Source organism: Melanotaenia boesemani, chromosome 10, assembly GCF_017639745.1.
Source record: "Melanotaenia boesemani isolate fMelBoe1 chromosome 10, fMelBoe1.pri, whole genome shotgun sequence".
Classification (NCBI taxonomy): Eukaryota; Metazoa; Chordata; class Actinopteri; order Atheriniformes; family Melanotaeniidae; genus Melanotaenia; species Melanotaenia boesemani.
In genome coordinates this window covers 23,042,992-23,056,671 of record NC_055691.1, presented here as the reverse complement: position 1 = coordinate 23,056,671, position 13,680 = coordinate 23,042,992, and the positions used below count along the sequence as shown (strand labels likewise).

The 13,680-nt window shown below is 38.3% G+C and overlaps 1 protein-coding gene across 13 annotated transcripts in view; it reads left to right on the top strand.

The window, feature by feature from the left end:
* The window catches only part of LOC121647280 (pleckstrin homology domain-containing family A member 5-like), a 75,761-nt gene that overhangs the window by 24,106 nt on the left and 37,975 nt on the right, over positions 1-13,680 (top strand). The window contains exon 4 of one of the 13 annotated variants that reach the window (XR_006011822.1): positions 6,500-6,620. The exons of the other annotated variants lie outside the window; for them this stretch is intronic. The gene's annotated coding sequence lies outside the window, so the exon portion shown is untranslated. The remainder of the gene's footprint in view (positions 1-6,499; positions 6,621-13,680) is intronic. 13 annotated transcript variants of the gene reach the window in all.

Sequence of the window (13,680 nt, the reverse complement as noted above, 5' to 3'; positions counted from 1 at the left end):
TTTTTTTATTGACTTTAGTTAATTACATTGAATTTTTGCTCCTGTATTGAGGCCATGCTCACTCCTATCTATCACAAACTATCTGACACACACTCACTCAGTGCAAAAGAAACTTTCCATGACATTATTGGTTTTTATCAGAAGTAGGCCAAAGCAGGAGCCTGGCCCTCTGGCAGACCTACTGAGCATGCTCAGCTCTGCTGAAGGCTAGGTAGTGGATCTAAACCTACTACAGCATCTCTCACTCTTTCTGTCACAATCCAGGCTGCCTGAGCTACAGAAACAGGGATAACTGCACTAGATTGTGTGTCAATGGACAGTAATAAAGCTGAGTTACAACCACAATATGTTTTATTACTGCAGTGGTCTCTTATAACTGATTTCTGCTGCTTGTTTTGCAGATTAACTAGTTAATCTTGTTGACTCTCAAACTGATGTCTTTAAATCTACAATTTTGTTCTAGTTTGCTGGTTTACGGCTTCATAATATAATACAGGGAAATCTCTGACACTACAGATGAGGAAAAATGTTATTATTAAGAAATTTCTTCAATTGATTAATGAATTAGCTATTTAAATGATTAACTAACATGTGAGCTCTCTTGTATTATTAACAGACAGGTTTTTTGTTTTTTTTCTTTTACAAATTTAGTCCTTTGTTCTCATTCACATGCAGTTAGTTGCTCATACGTTAGTGGGTGCTGTACATCTTCATTGTAGGCTACTTGTTATTCTTTAACCATTGAGTTTGACAGTTTTCATTCTGGTGTTTGATAAACAATAAAAGAATACTTGTGAAACAAAAAGATAAGGATATCATTGAGTCTATTTCATGCCATCTTTGTTGTTTAGGTCTGTATGATTTTAATATGGCTGCATTTAGTAAGAGTGTTTGATCATGATACAGTATTATAGCCAGTCAGCGGATAATAATTCAATGTTTGCTGATATAATTTTTCTACTACTCTATTTTAGTTATATTAAATTCAGTAGCCTGAGATTATATTACATAATAATTCAACAATCATTTCCATTCATATCAAATCACAAAAAGCAACTAAAGAACCAAAATCGATTTTATTCCTGACTCAGACATTTAAAGACTTAGATAATTTAAAAGAAAACTAAAAGGATAAATGTATATTTTGTACATTAAATGTAAACAATGTTCTATTGGAAGCGTGTCTTGTAAATAATTTCTGTATCAATGTTTTTATTGTCAATTTGGATCGATGATATTGGCTTATTGATTGCTAAATTGATTGTATTGATCTAGATTTATGTGTTGTTACACCCTTAGTATTTAGTTGTTAGTTATTAAGTTTACTGTTACTGTGAACAGATTAGAGTTGAACATATAGAGCTCATGAAGAACACAGTCAATACAATTTAATGAAATAAGAATTAGTATAAATGCTAACTGTGCTCAATGCTTAAACTTACATTTAGTTTTCCCTGACAGTTTCTTTTTAAATGTGTTGAGTCATTGAAATTTGACAGTTTTTGGCTGTATTTGTTAGGCTTCCTCTGTCGGTCTGTTTTCATGGTTCCTGGTTTAATGCACTTTAAAACCAAAGAATTGCTTATAAAACGCTGGGATTATTAGAGTTAACGTCTGTCTCTCTTCACTTCTAGATAGACTAACATTTTTGGGGAAACTAAGCCACATACAGTCTTGCAACTACTTGTCATCATCTCACACATTATCCTTACTTTACCCTTCTGTCCTCTGCTCAGCTCAGCACATTCGCCGTCATACAGGTTCAGGAATGTTTTCCTTTCGGCTACCAATATTTCTGTCTGTGATCAGCATTGCTTCATTGCTTCATCACTTACTCTGAGCTCATTGTTATGACTGCAATGCTGACATAATCAGATAATTACAGTCTCATCTTTATGGTTAAGAAGCTTCTTGATCTGGATATGAAAACATATCAGCAGATAATGATGGGTGGATGAAGAAAAAGGGCACATAGGATTTTACTAATGTTTTGTTGCATACACACATTGCCTTAAATATAGTGAGAAAAGGTGACAATATTTTTTGCACAAAGGCTTTGTTTCAGTTGATTTAGCGTGGTGTATATTGAAGCCATTTTAATGGCAAAAGCTAACCCTGCATTTCAAGAATAAAATGTTTTATTCTCCATTGATGTATAAACATCAGCATTGCTGTTGATTATGGAGACGGTGTGTGTGGATGAGGTTGTTGTTTCTGGCGTCCATTATCTGCTCCCTACAGGCTCATTACACCCGGAGACAAGAGCTGACACAGTTATTAGGCTCATAATGAACTGTGTTCATCTCTTTTATGTGTCCACTATGGAAACAGAAAGTGAGTAATGCCCGACTTATAACACTTCTCGGCCAGCATTTACCTGCAGGGCACTGTGATTGGACTTGGAACAGTCTGGGAAGCTTCACTTAGCTTGGCTTCTGCTCATTTTGCATCTATAGGCTGAATATATTCATTCGTTCGTTCGTTCGTCCGTCCGTCCGTCTTTCCGTTTAAATTCAGTTAAATGAAATGAAAATACTTTATTCATATCAGAGGGAAATTGCTATGTGGTAGTAGAGTTTTCTTTTCTTTCTTTCTTTCTTTTTTTTTAAATAAAAACAGTTAATCAGAAGAAGATATTGTCTTGTTCCAGAGGGTGACCAGCCTTCTTTATCAGTTTGTTGAGTCTCTTTAAGTCTCTAGCTCTGATGCAAAGCTGGTCGCAACAACAGACTTGCAGAAGAAACGCAACATCTTGGTGCAAACAATGGATGATCTTAACTTCCTTAGTGTCTGCTCTGTCCCTTCTTGTAGATGCCTCTGTATTGTATTTCCAGTCTAATCTGTTCTCTAGCTGAACTCCAAGATACTTGTATTCCTCCATCACCTCCACCTCTTCTCCCAGGATTTAGCCAGTGTTTTGTTTATTTCTGTCCCTCCTGAAATCAACAATCATCTCTTTTGTGTGTTTCTGCACCATCTCACAAATGAACTGATCAGGTCTCTGTACTCAGCTTCTTGTCCATCACTGATACACCCCACAACTGCAGAGTCATCAGAGTACTGCTGCAGGCATGAGTCTAAACTGAATATGCAGTATTATCAGGGTATCTTTGACCCACTTCCATGAGGCTGTTTTCACTGGTTTTCACATTTTACTCTTCACTGTTTTTGCAAAGCACACAGAGCACGAAATGTATTGTACCAACTAAAGTTGTTTTTTGTTGTTTTAGCTGTTTGTACTGTTTTGCTTACAGGGCTATTTGCATGTTCTCATTTGAAACTGTTGTTTCAGTCCTGCATTCAGTTCATAAACCTAATATCCTCATGTCAGGAAATGAATCATCATATTACCTCATATATGAAGGAAAATGATGAAAGTTATGGACACCATTGACCAAATAAACAAAGATAACAAAGGTGTAATGTGCTTGTGACTAAAGGATTGGAAGTTACCTTTTGAGGCTGGTTGGGTCAAAAAGAGTAATTTGATTTGGATACCTCGAGGTTACCCCAGTCCATGTCCAGCAGGTTTGAGGTCATGGAGACATAACTTTTAGCAATATTAAGGCTAATAATACTGCTACAGTGTTCATCTTCCTCCATAACGATGGAACAAGAGGGTGTAGCATGCATCTGCAGGATGGAGTGTTGTCCCTGTCTGGGTAGAGCTGATTGAGTGCAGCTGTCAATCTCCAGAGGAGTTAATAACAATACCTACTTGTGCATTTCTCCCTTAGCTGGGGTATCATTCTCTTTTGCTGTCTTTTTCCTTATATACAACCATCTGTTTCTGCCACCAATGTCTAACTTAGATCTTCAATCTTCCACTGAGTAATTGCATCTCTGTGGCTGGTACATACAGTATTATGTTACCCACAATGTCCAGCCTTGCTTCATCTCCTGAGCAATGTTTTCGAGAAACTCTTGCCCTGTTGGACCACCAATTTACTGTCTTTTATTGACAGGACTTTTACCGATTGGAAGGCTGTGTTGTTTAGAATTCTTTGTGTGTTCCTCTCTGTCCCTCAGTGGATAAAGCTCGATGTTTTGATCTTCTTTGTGCTTAATTCTTCTCTGCCTGCTCGTCTTTAAATACCCCTGGTTCAGTTTCCACAACGTGTTTTAGAGCCATGCGCTGTCCCCTTAGAAACCTTCAGTCTAGCCATGATTTGCAGCTGAGAATGGGCCTCTTTGCTCAGAATAACAATCTGCCAGTTTAACCTCTAACACAGTGTAAGGTTTTGCTTGAATCTTGCTGTTTTGTTGTGTTTCAGGTGAACAATAGTTGTGAGCTGGTTTGCATTAACAAGATTTTCACACAACTTTACTTGTTTTCCTGTTGATCCAGAAATAACGTAGCATCTCATACATTCTCTTATTTTCTAACCCTAAAGGCCACTTGCTATTTCATTGATTACATGAAAATATGACTATGTACTCTCAAGAAGTAGTGCAGCAAAGACCTTAATTCCATAAGTCATTGCAGTTTTGTTAAAAACCTACTCATGCAAGCATGTTACATGTGTGAGACCTGATCAGACACAAAAACAACATTACAGGACACATGCTGCAACACTTGTGACTCACTCGTTATTCTTTAGAAACTGAAGCCCTACAGACGCGCTTGAACTGCTGAATTATTCATATCTAAATAATTGCCTCTGCGCCTGGTTGCATTAGTGTTGCAAAGCCAAGCGGAAACGCCAATGCTGCCAGTTATGTAAAGATAGATGTAAAGCATCCACATATTTCTGGGGCAAATGAGTGACATTAGAAGCACCGCTACACTTTTCCTGATGCCCTGAATTCAGTGGGGAAAGGAATGGAAGTTGAGCCTGGTCAGCACGAAGTCATTAGCTGTTTGAGCTGTGGAGGAGGGGCTGGCCGGTCTGGGTAAGGCCTCATGCTAGAACGCATCACTATTGGTGTTTTGACCTGCAGCCTTTGGAATCTGTGACTTTCGGTTCTGCCAATGCTCATAAAAGAGCCTGAGCATCGAAGCGGAGCTCTCTAGCCCCTCTGTTTTCATGCTGACACTTTGAGATGTCACCGAGGCCATTGAGCTTGAAAAATACAGTGGGTTCACTGATCTGCTGACCGTATTTGATATAAACACATTTTTCTTTATTTATATTCCCCAAAAATACCTTCAGGAAGGAGTCACGGATAAAACTGCATCATCAAAGTTGCTTAGATGAGAGTAGATTTATTTTTAATGCACTTTAAAGGTATGTGTCAATTAGGGCTGGGCGATTAATCGATAAAATCGATAAATCGACTTTTTCATTTCTGAAGATTAATTTTTTTGAAAATCGGGATTTTTTTCCATAGTTAGTTAGCAGCAGACTTAGCTCTCCCTCCACACCAGAACGGTGTTTGTCTGACAGATTTTCAGTAAAGTGACCCTTCACTCACGCCTGGGATTTAGCTGTACGTATAACTGCAGTGAGAAATGCTGCAAACCCTTGTTAAGAGACAACCTTCATCAGGGGAATTATTCCTGCAGTGGATCCTGTATGATAAGGATCCAGATGGAAAGAGATCACGGATGCATTGTCGCATATTTCAATGTAAGATATGAAGTCGTTTATATGGTGGAAGAGCTATGACATTATATGCTTTATTTTTGCTAGCATTCATCTATATAAACAAATGAATGTTTTAATAAGTTTATTTATGTTTTGTAAAAGAAAAGGAAAAAAAATCGATTAAAATCGGAAATCGGATTTGGTTATAAAAAATCGGAGATTTTATTTTTAGGCCATATCGCCCAGCCCTAGTGTCAATCTGTGTGTTGGACATTACATTCAACTCAGTAAAACAGATCACTTTCAGTCAGTTTGTTTGCTTGGGAAAAATACCTTTTAGTTTGTAACCGATGCAATTACGTTCATGTCTGTGGTCGATGCACATGATAAAACCTGTTTTGTGGTGCGATTACATAATTACCCCCAACCATGTTTCTACCACAAAGATAGCAGAAGCTCAAGAGGCTTCTCTGTTGGTCTGAGCTTCCTGAAACATATTAGATAGCATCAATCCTGGCTGTTATCTTCCTGGTTTATCTTGGTTTATCTCAAGTTAGCAAGAACTTTTTTGAGTGTTTAACAAGTTATCCAATGTACTGATCCAGAATTCATTTACCAGATGAATTCCTCTCATTTCTCAGCTGAATCATTCAGTCAAGGTTATTGTTCACTGAGTACTTGTTTTGTTTTGGTTCTTTTTTTAAAATAAAGATATTTCTTCTCTGCTGACATCACTAGACTCATTCATTCTTGACCTTGTGTGTTTAGATGTGGCCGTTAAGGCACATAGAAGTTTCTGTTTTTCAGCTTCATTTGACTCACTCGACTAATTACAGTAGCACACGACACTCAAGTTTCCCCACACCAATGCACAAGTGGCCATTTCAACTCATCTTCACACTGGCTCCCTGAAGGGAAGCTGCAAATGAAACTGTTTATGCATGCTGTATTTTTCTGCTATCACTCTGCAGGAGCAGAGGTTCCTGCAGAGAGCAAACAAACCGTCTGATTCTGGGTGTTTTTCTTCGCCATCAACCTCGGGCTACTGTTACTTGCAGCTGCTACACATGCAGCTGTGCAGAACGTCAGCAGGTAATAATCTGCACCTCTGTGACAAAGAAGAGAGTGTGGGAGTGTAGGTGGAAGAGGAAAGAGCCTGAGATGTGAGCGAGTGGGCAGGTAGAAAAGGCTCCTTTGAGAGTGGATAAACATTTGAACACTTAGCACTTCCTGTCTCTGTCTGACTCTGAGTGGGCAGTTAATGAGTCTGAAAGCTTCTGCTTGGCACCTGTTAGCCAAGAACCAGGTGAAGCCTTTAAATCCTTTTTTTTTTTTGTGGGGGGGGGGGGGGGGGGGGGGTAGGGGGGGGTTATTTATTTATTTTTTTCTGCTCATGCCTTGTAGCTTCATCTTTCTTTCCTTCTTTTCCTTCATCTGTGTGAAGGGTTAGAAACACTCAGGCGTGTTATGTAATTCCAGCCACTGTACAGTAAATGTAGCACAGATAGAGCTGCACTAACTGTAGTCTTTGATGGTTTTGAGGTTTTTCTTTTTGTTAAATAGAAGTCTCAACATACAGAAAAACATTTTTAAGTTTTCATTAACAAAAAAAAAAAAGTCAGAGCCAACCAAAATAATAATTGATAAGCTTTTCTGATGTGATTTATTGCAGGGTTACTGGTTTGCATCCTTTTCTACTGGCTTTGCTATTGCTTATAGCTCTGAACTTAACATCACACAGTGCTAGTTATTTTTATAAGATCTGGACTGGTCGGGCCAAACCACTCTGCTGAGATAACATCAACAGATCTGAGCTTTTCTATCACGTAAACCTGACTCTGTCGTAAAGCTTAATGGTGCATTGCCATAAAATGAAGGGTAGTCAAGTTTTGGTTTGGGATGAAACAGACTTTATATGACCTTGGTTTGGCCGTGCCCCCACTTAAGACTCCCACTTACACCAAAACGGTTAATGAACTCACAACTTTGGATTTTTCTACTGTGAAGTCTCACCCTAGCACCTTTCTGATTTTATAAAGAGATTACAACAAAAAGTTCACATTTGCAGTGGCAGCAGATGCTCAGCTGCTGGGTTGATCTGGACTGGTTTTAGTACATTTGGACAAAACACTTTGAGCCATGAGGCACTAAAACATAAATAACCTCAAGCTGACAATACAGCATGTATGATGTTATTTGATTTTATATATTCATTTTTAACTGAGCTAGAGAATAGATGCCTTGAGTAAGTGAGTCAGACTTGGTGGGTGTGATGGTGACATTTGCATTTTAATTTAAAGCAGTTCCTACTTCTCATTGTTGCATTGATTTATTTTGAAAAAAAAAAACACTCACAAAGACTTTTCTGAAGATAAGTTGACATTTTTGTTTTGTCTTACAGTGAGAGGTCGGTTAGAAAATGTATCTTTTGGTATTGTAGTTGGTATTTTTAATCACAAATGGACTGTTGTGATGATGAAATCTCTTATCTGATGCACCTCTGTTTATTCTCTTTGTTAATGTGAAGAGTTGGACCTTTCTTTAAATCAGTAGACACTGATTCAGTTATCACAGGATTAAAAAAGACGTTATCTTGCATAGTGAACAGCTCACACGCAGATGGCTGAACAGCTTGCTTTCACTTTCCCCTCTGACACTTTTTTTCAGCATTGAAGCACAAGCTCCTTATGCACCATACTCATCCTTCACAGAGAGGGTCATTAAATATCATATCACAATTTCTTCTGATACTCACTATTCCCCTTTTCTTCTCTTGGGGTATGGCGTCCATTCTGTACCCCAGCTGGTGGCCATATCCCCTGGCTCCAAGCTCCACTATGGGAAGACCTCCCTAGAGGCCCAAGGATAGCTGAAGGACTAAATGTTTCCCCACCCCTCTTTGTAATGAAAGCCTGATGCATTATTTATGTGAAAGCACTGGTCAAGGTAGTTCACTAATTACAGATGGGTTTATTGTTCGTGTAATGCCTGTTTCTTGTATTTTGTTTTTAACAAAAAGCATGCATTTAGTATGTCTCGTGTATTTCTGTTAAAACTTGATAACTTCAAGAGCTGGTGCACACTCTTGGGAAATGTCAAAGTATCATTAAGCAGAGGAAAGAGGGAGAGAAGAGTAGCTGCTCAGAGGGCATTGACTGTCTCTGAGTGTCTTCCTGCTCCATTGACTGCACTCAGCAGGTTGATGAGTGGAGGAGCTGTTTGGCTTCTTGGTTGGAGTTGAGGTCATTGTCCGCGCTTTCATGTCCTCAATAGCCGCAGGCTCCCTGCTGAACCCACTTGAGATGCAGTTTTTTCTCTCACTTCATCCTATTGAAAGTAACAAGCCTCATCCAGTTAGCACAGCTGCCTGTAACTGGGATGGACAGATGAAAACCAGAGCTAAAAATGCAGTTGGTTATCTGTGTTTCCTAAACAATTGCTGCAGTGTAATCCCAACAAATTTACCACAGCTTTATCAGGGCTAAACCAAAATATTTTAATGATGAGTTTTCTCAAGCACAGTGCAGTCATGTATGGCTCATTTCTCAACATGATCCTCTATCAAGATTACCTAATAAATGAGCAACAGGAAGGTTCTTTTACTCACATTCATATTTAATATCAATGTAATAACATTGCTCACCTATAGAATAATGCTCTCATATGAATAACATAAATAAAAAGGGATGTTCAGTTTATCCATGTTCCTTTAGTTGCTTCTTGTTCCATTTCCTGCAAGTGTGAAGAAGTTTGGAAATTTTCCAAACACATATAAAGATTTTTTTGTCATATGTAAGAATAAACATAAGAATGCCTACGTGCCGCCTGGTTTGACGGCTTCCCTCACGCGCATGTAGTTTTCATGCCTGTGAGGGCGCGTAGCGCCGCTGGCCACTTGGCTTGCTTTACATCCGGCTAGTGACATCATCGCATCTCGGGTTTCAGTGTGTCTACTACTGGCGCACGCGGCACAGCAGTGATCAGTCAGCGCGAGCTCCTCTGCCCCGCGAGCACAGCAGCAGCAGCAGCAAGAGCGAACTGAGAGCGCACTTTACTGCACGCGCTGTCTTCAGAGGGACAAAGTGCTCACGTTGTACCTGACGCTCACATCTGGATACAGCAGTTATTTGTTAATCTGGACGGGTTTATCCCCCCCGCTCCCCTGGTTGGACCGCCTGGACATTCATGGAAGCTTTTCTCTGTGAGTACCGTAGATGTGTGCGGCACGCGCTGAACGGGGCTGACAATAACCGGGGGTGTTAATTGCATTGATTGTGATGGCTGATGCTAGCTGAAGGCTAAAGATGTGCAGCCCTGATTGTTCACTTTAATTCAGCTATAATCGGACTTCGTGTCAGCGTTTTTGCCCTCTTACTGTATTTTGCCTCTTTTTTGTTTCGTTTCTTTATTGATTGCGTTTTCTGTCTCTTTTTGAGTGTGTGTGGTAATGGAGGCGTTAATAACCATAATCGCTGCGTTACATCTTATAATTTGTGAGCACTATCTTAATTACTCTTGGTTACTTTTCTTATTGTCGTTTCTCGCAATCATTTATGTAGTGAAAAGAAATACTGTTACTAAACAGCTGTATTTTTTTCTAACTTTTTCACAATGTAAAACAAAACCTGTCTCTTGATTAAGTTTTTAGTGATTACACACATGGAAAAGTAAACCACTTCTGGGGGGAAGTTTGTTTTTATTTATCATGATTCCCCTTTTCTATCATTGTGTTGACTGATGTTGATGCACATCTGGTGTCACTCATTTCTGAGTAACATTAGATTTGCATCATAAGCTGAATATGCTGATTTATTGCAGTTTGCTGCTTTAAATAAAAGAAAGAAAACGTTTTGATATATCTGGAATGGCTGCAGTTGCTTAACTGCAGGCTGTCCTGAAGCAGTACAGTTTCCCTCCCTTCATGACTGCACCCCATTAATTTGCAACACATCACATTTTGTATTCCTTACACAACATAGCATCTTTAAAAGCTTTTTATCTGTTAATCACAGTCAGTTAAGCTGTATGATTATTCGTCATTAAACTGTCTTTTCTGCGTAGACCCAGACTATGATCTCTTGGTAGTCACCTGCCAAACCTGACTAACATCTACCACATTGTCTAAGCAAATTTATGTTTTAGACTTTGCGATTTATGTCAAAACTCTTGTAAATAAGTACAAAAGTAAACGACTGTTGTGCCTCTGTAGGGTGTGTCTGTAAGCATGCTGGTGGTTGTCTTATTTTGAGTGTCATATGTAAGCCCTGGATCATGCTCATCTGGAGTCATCTGGAAAACCCACTCCTTTGTTTTGCACTTCATTTAGTACTTCTGTGGAGACTTGTGTGGTCAAGAGCATCTGTGTGCAGTCATTGATTCCTGGAAAAGTCAGCGTGGAAACCATTTAGAGGGTGCTTGCATACGGCTTTTAAATACTGCACACATGCACGGAGCACAGTGGTTCTGCAGCCGGTAAATAAGTCTCTTCAGTTCTACTTTATATGAACTGTTCCTCAGTAAATTTAGGAAGCATCTCCTGAAAGTAAATGTTACTTCCCACTTCTTGAAAATAAGCACAGCTTTTAAGTGTGGAAACAAACAAACCTCAAGATCATGTTTTTTATCCTGTCAGTCAGTGTTGACCTTGATTAGAAGAGTCTGAGTGTCAATTATGGTCCTAAGACCTAAAAAGCTAAATATATAATTACTCTGTACATACAGAAATTTACAGTTGTTTTTGATACAGCTGTTTTGTATGCAAGCCTGGAGTTGTCTTTAATGAAGCTTGAAATTGAACATTGGGTAGTTAACCAAAGGAGTTTCACATGCACTGTAGGAAAGATGGAATATTTGTGGCTAATGTAAGGTTGGGAAGTTCATTTCTGGCTGAGTAGACCTTAAAGGAACTGTTCCTTTTGTCTGATGAGGAACAGTTGCCACTGGTCTCTGACTAAAACAAGGTCATAGTGCAGCTTAGTTCACATGTCTGTCTTCTACAGTTTTCAAACCATTTGCCACCTTTTGTTGTGGATTTGTGACACCATCTTTGCAAATACTGAAATTATTCCAGGTTGTGAGCTGTATCTAGTGACTTTTCTGTAATCTAGCTGTTTTAGGTCTAACTTGCTCTGGTGTTATGTAATCATGTGCCACCATCTCAGTGGCTGGGTTCATATGCACAGCGGTATTTATACTGTTTACCTCCATGTGAATTAATTATTAATCAAATCAGTATTAGTCAGAATATATCCTTTCAAATTCTCATTTTTAAATCTAGAGAACATATTCCAATTATTGAATTACTTTTTAAATTTGATTTATTATTTTACTTGTTTGTTAACAAGCTAACTTGTTTTCCACTGACTGTATAATCTTCATGCACGCATCAAAAAGCAGCAGTGTTCATCACAAAATGATGCAAAACTTTGAACATTCCACGTAACTTAATTTGACTATTGCTTATTCATGTTGAAGTGAATAGAAAAAGCTGTTTACATGGCAGTGTCCTGCTCAGAGTACGGTTTTTATCAGGTTATTATCAACGTGTAGGCATCGCTTGTCATTATCAGTGCTGCTAATATTTGCTGAGTTTTTATAAAGTGAGATTAAATATCAAGAATAATAATTAGTATTGATGTTTAAAGATTCATTTTGAATTTCTCAGTTCATGGGCTGTTATGGAGTTTTGTTGTAATAAATATATAAAACAAACATCCAAGCATGCAGGTCAGTCACAAGCAAGCTCTGAAATCTTCTGAATTGCTTGATCAGCTGCGTCACCTTGACCCACTTTGCACACAGACCCAGCTGCTTCTAGCAGGATAATTTAATTATTTGAGAAGAAATCTGATTTATTGCCTGAATGAGCAGCTATATTCTCTTGTTAAATTTAAAGGTCCAAGGTGAAAGTCAGATCTTACCAGACATGCAGCTGCAGCTATGGTCCATGATGCTTGTTTTTTTCCTTTAATTATGTTGCCAAATTCTTAAACTCACCACAAAAAGAAGCCTTAGTATTATGTCATCTCCAAGCTGGTGCCAATGGTTTAACTCCCTCAAATTTTATTCCTTGACATCAAAGAACACCAGATCTGATTAACTGTTGTAATATATCAGTAGATATTCTAGGTATTGGAGCACATTGCTTCATGTCATGTGACCTCTTGGGGACTGCAAAGCCCCCACTATGTGTCTTTGTGTCTTTTCTCCTGGTGCCCCCTACACGCCCTCTCATAAACCACCTATTCTGCCTATTCAGCTCAACCTTTGTGAGGAAAGCTATTCATACCTCTAGTCAATGTCTGTGTGGTAGTGAGGAGATCCACTGCAGCCCAACTTTTTCATGCTTGTTAGAAGTACTTACATGAAAATATGAAAGCCTGAATTTGTTCCTTCCTATGTAATAGGATTAGAATTGAACATTAAAGAGAGAAATAGGAAAGTTTTGTATCTGGTAAAGGGTAGTTGGATTTTTTAAAATTATTAAGTAGGTTTCCTATTAATATCTTGGTGACTTGGATTATGGGTTTCCTGTAATGCTCTAGCATTGAGACACACTATAAAAAATAACTGGATCTTGTGTGCAAGTAAAATTACAATAATGCTGTTGCAGAGTTAAATATGACTTACTTTGGTGTGTAATGGTGTGGAATCAGTATGATGCATCTTGGTTAGAAATATGACTCAATTGATATTGACATTATTTATATTGTGTGAAAGTTCCCAAATTGAAGAGCACTATGTAAAAACGTATTCTTGCTCTTTGTCTGGAGCGCTTCCTGTTAAAAAGAGAGAGGAAAAAAATCGTTTGATGGATGCAATTTTGTGTCAAAGTCACAAAATCATTGCTTGTCATCCAAACCTTCCTCCCACTCTCCTTTCAGATCCAATGCAGAGTAGATCATTTTTCATTAGACTCTAATGATAGTTTATCAGAGTTTCAGTGTCACTTTTAAAGAAAAAAAAAACTTATTTACAACAAGTCCACTTACAAATTAGTTTCATCAGTTCAAACTCATCTAAATGACAGATTAATAGAATTAAAGTTGTTTAACCCTTTATTGTTCAGACCTAATAAAAAGTAGAAGTTTTAAAAAAGCATAATACCACCAATAGTGGTTTTCTTTCATTTTTGGTTTGTAGTCTTAATGTA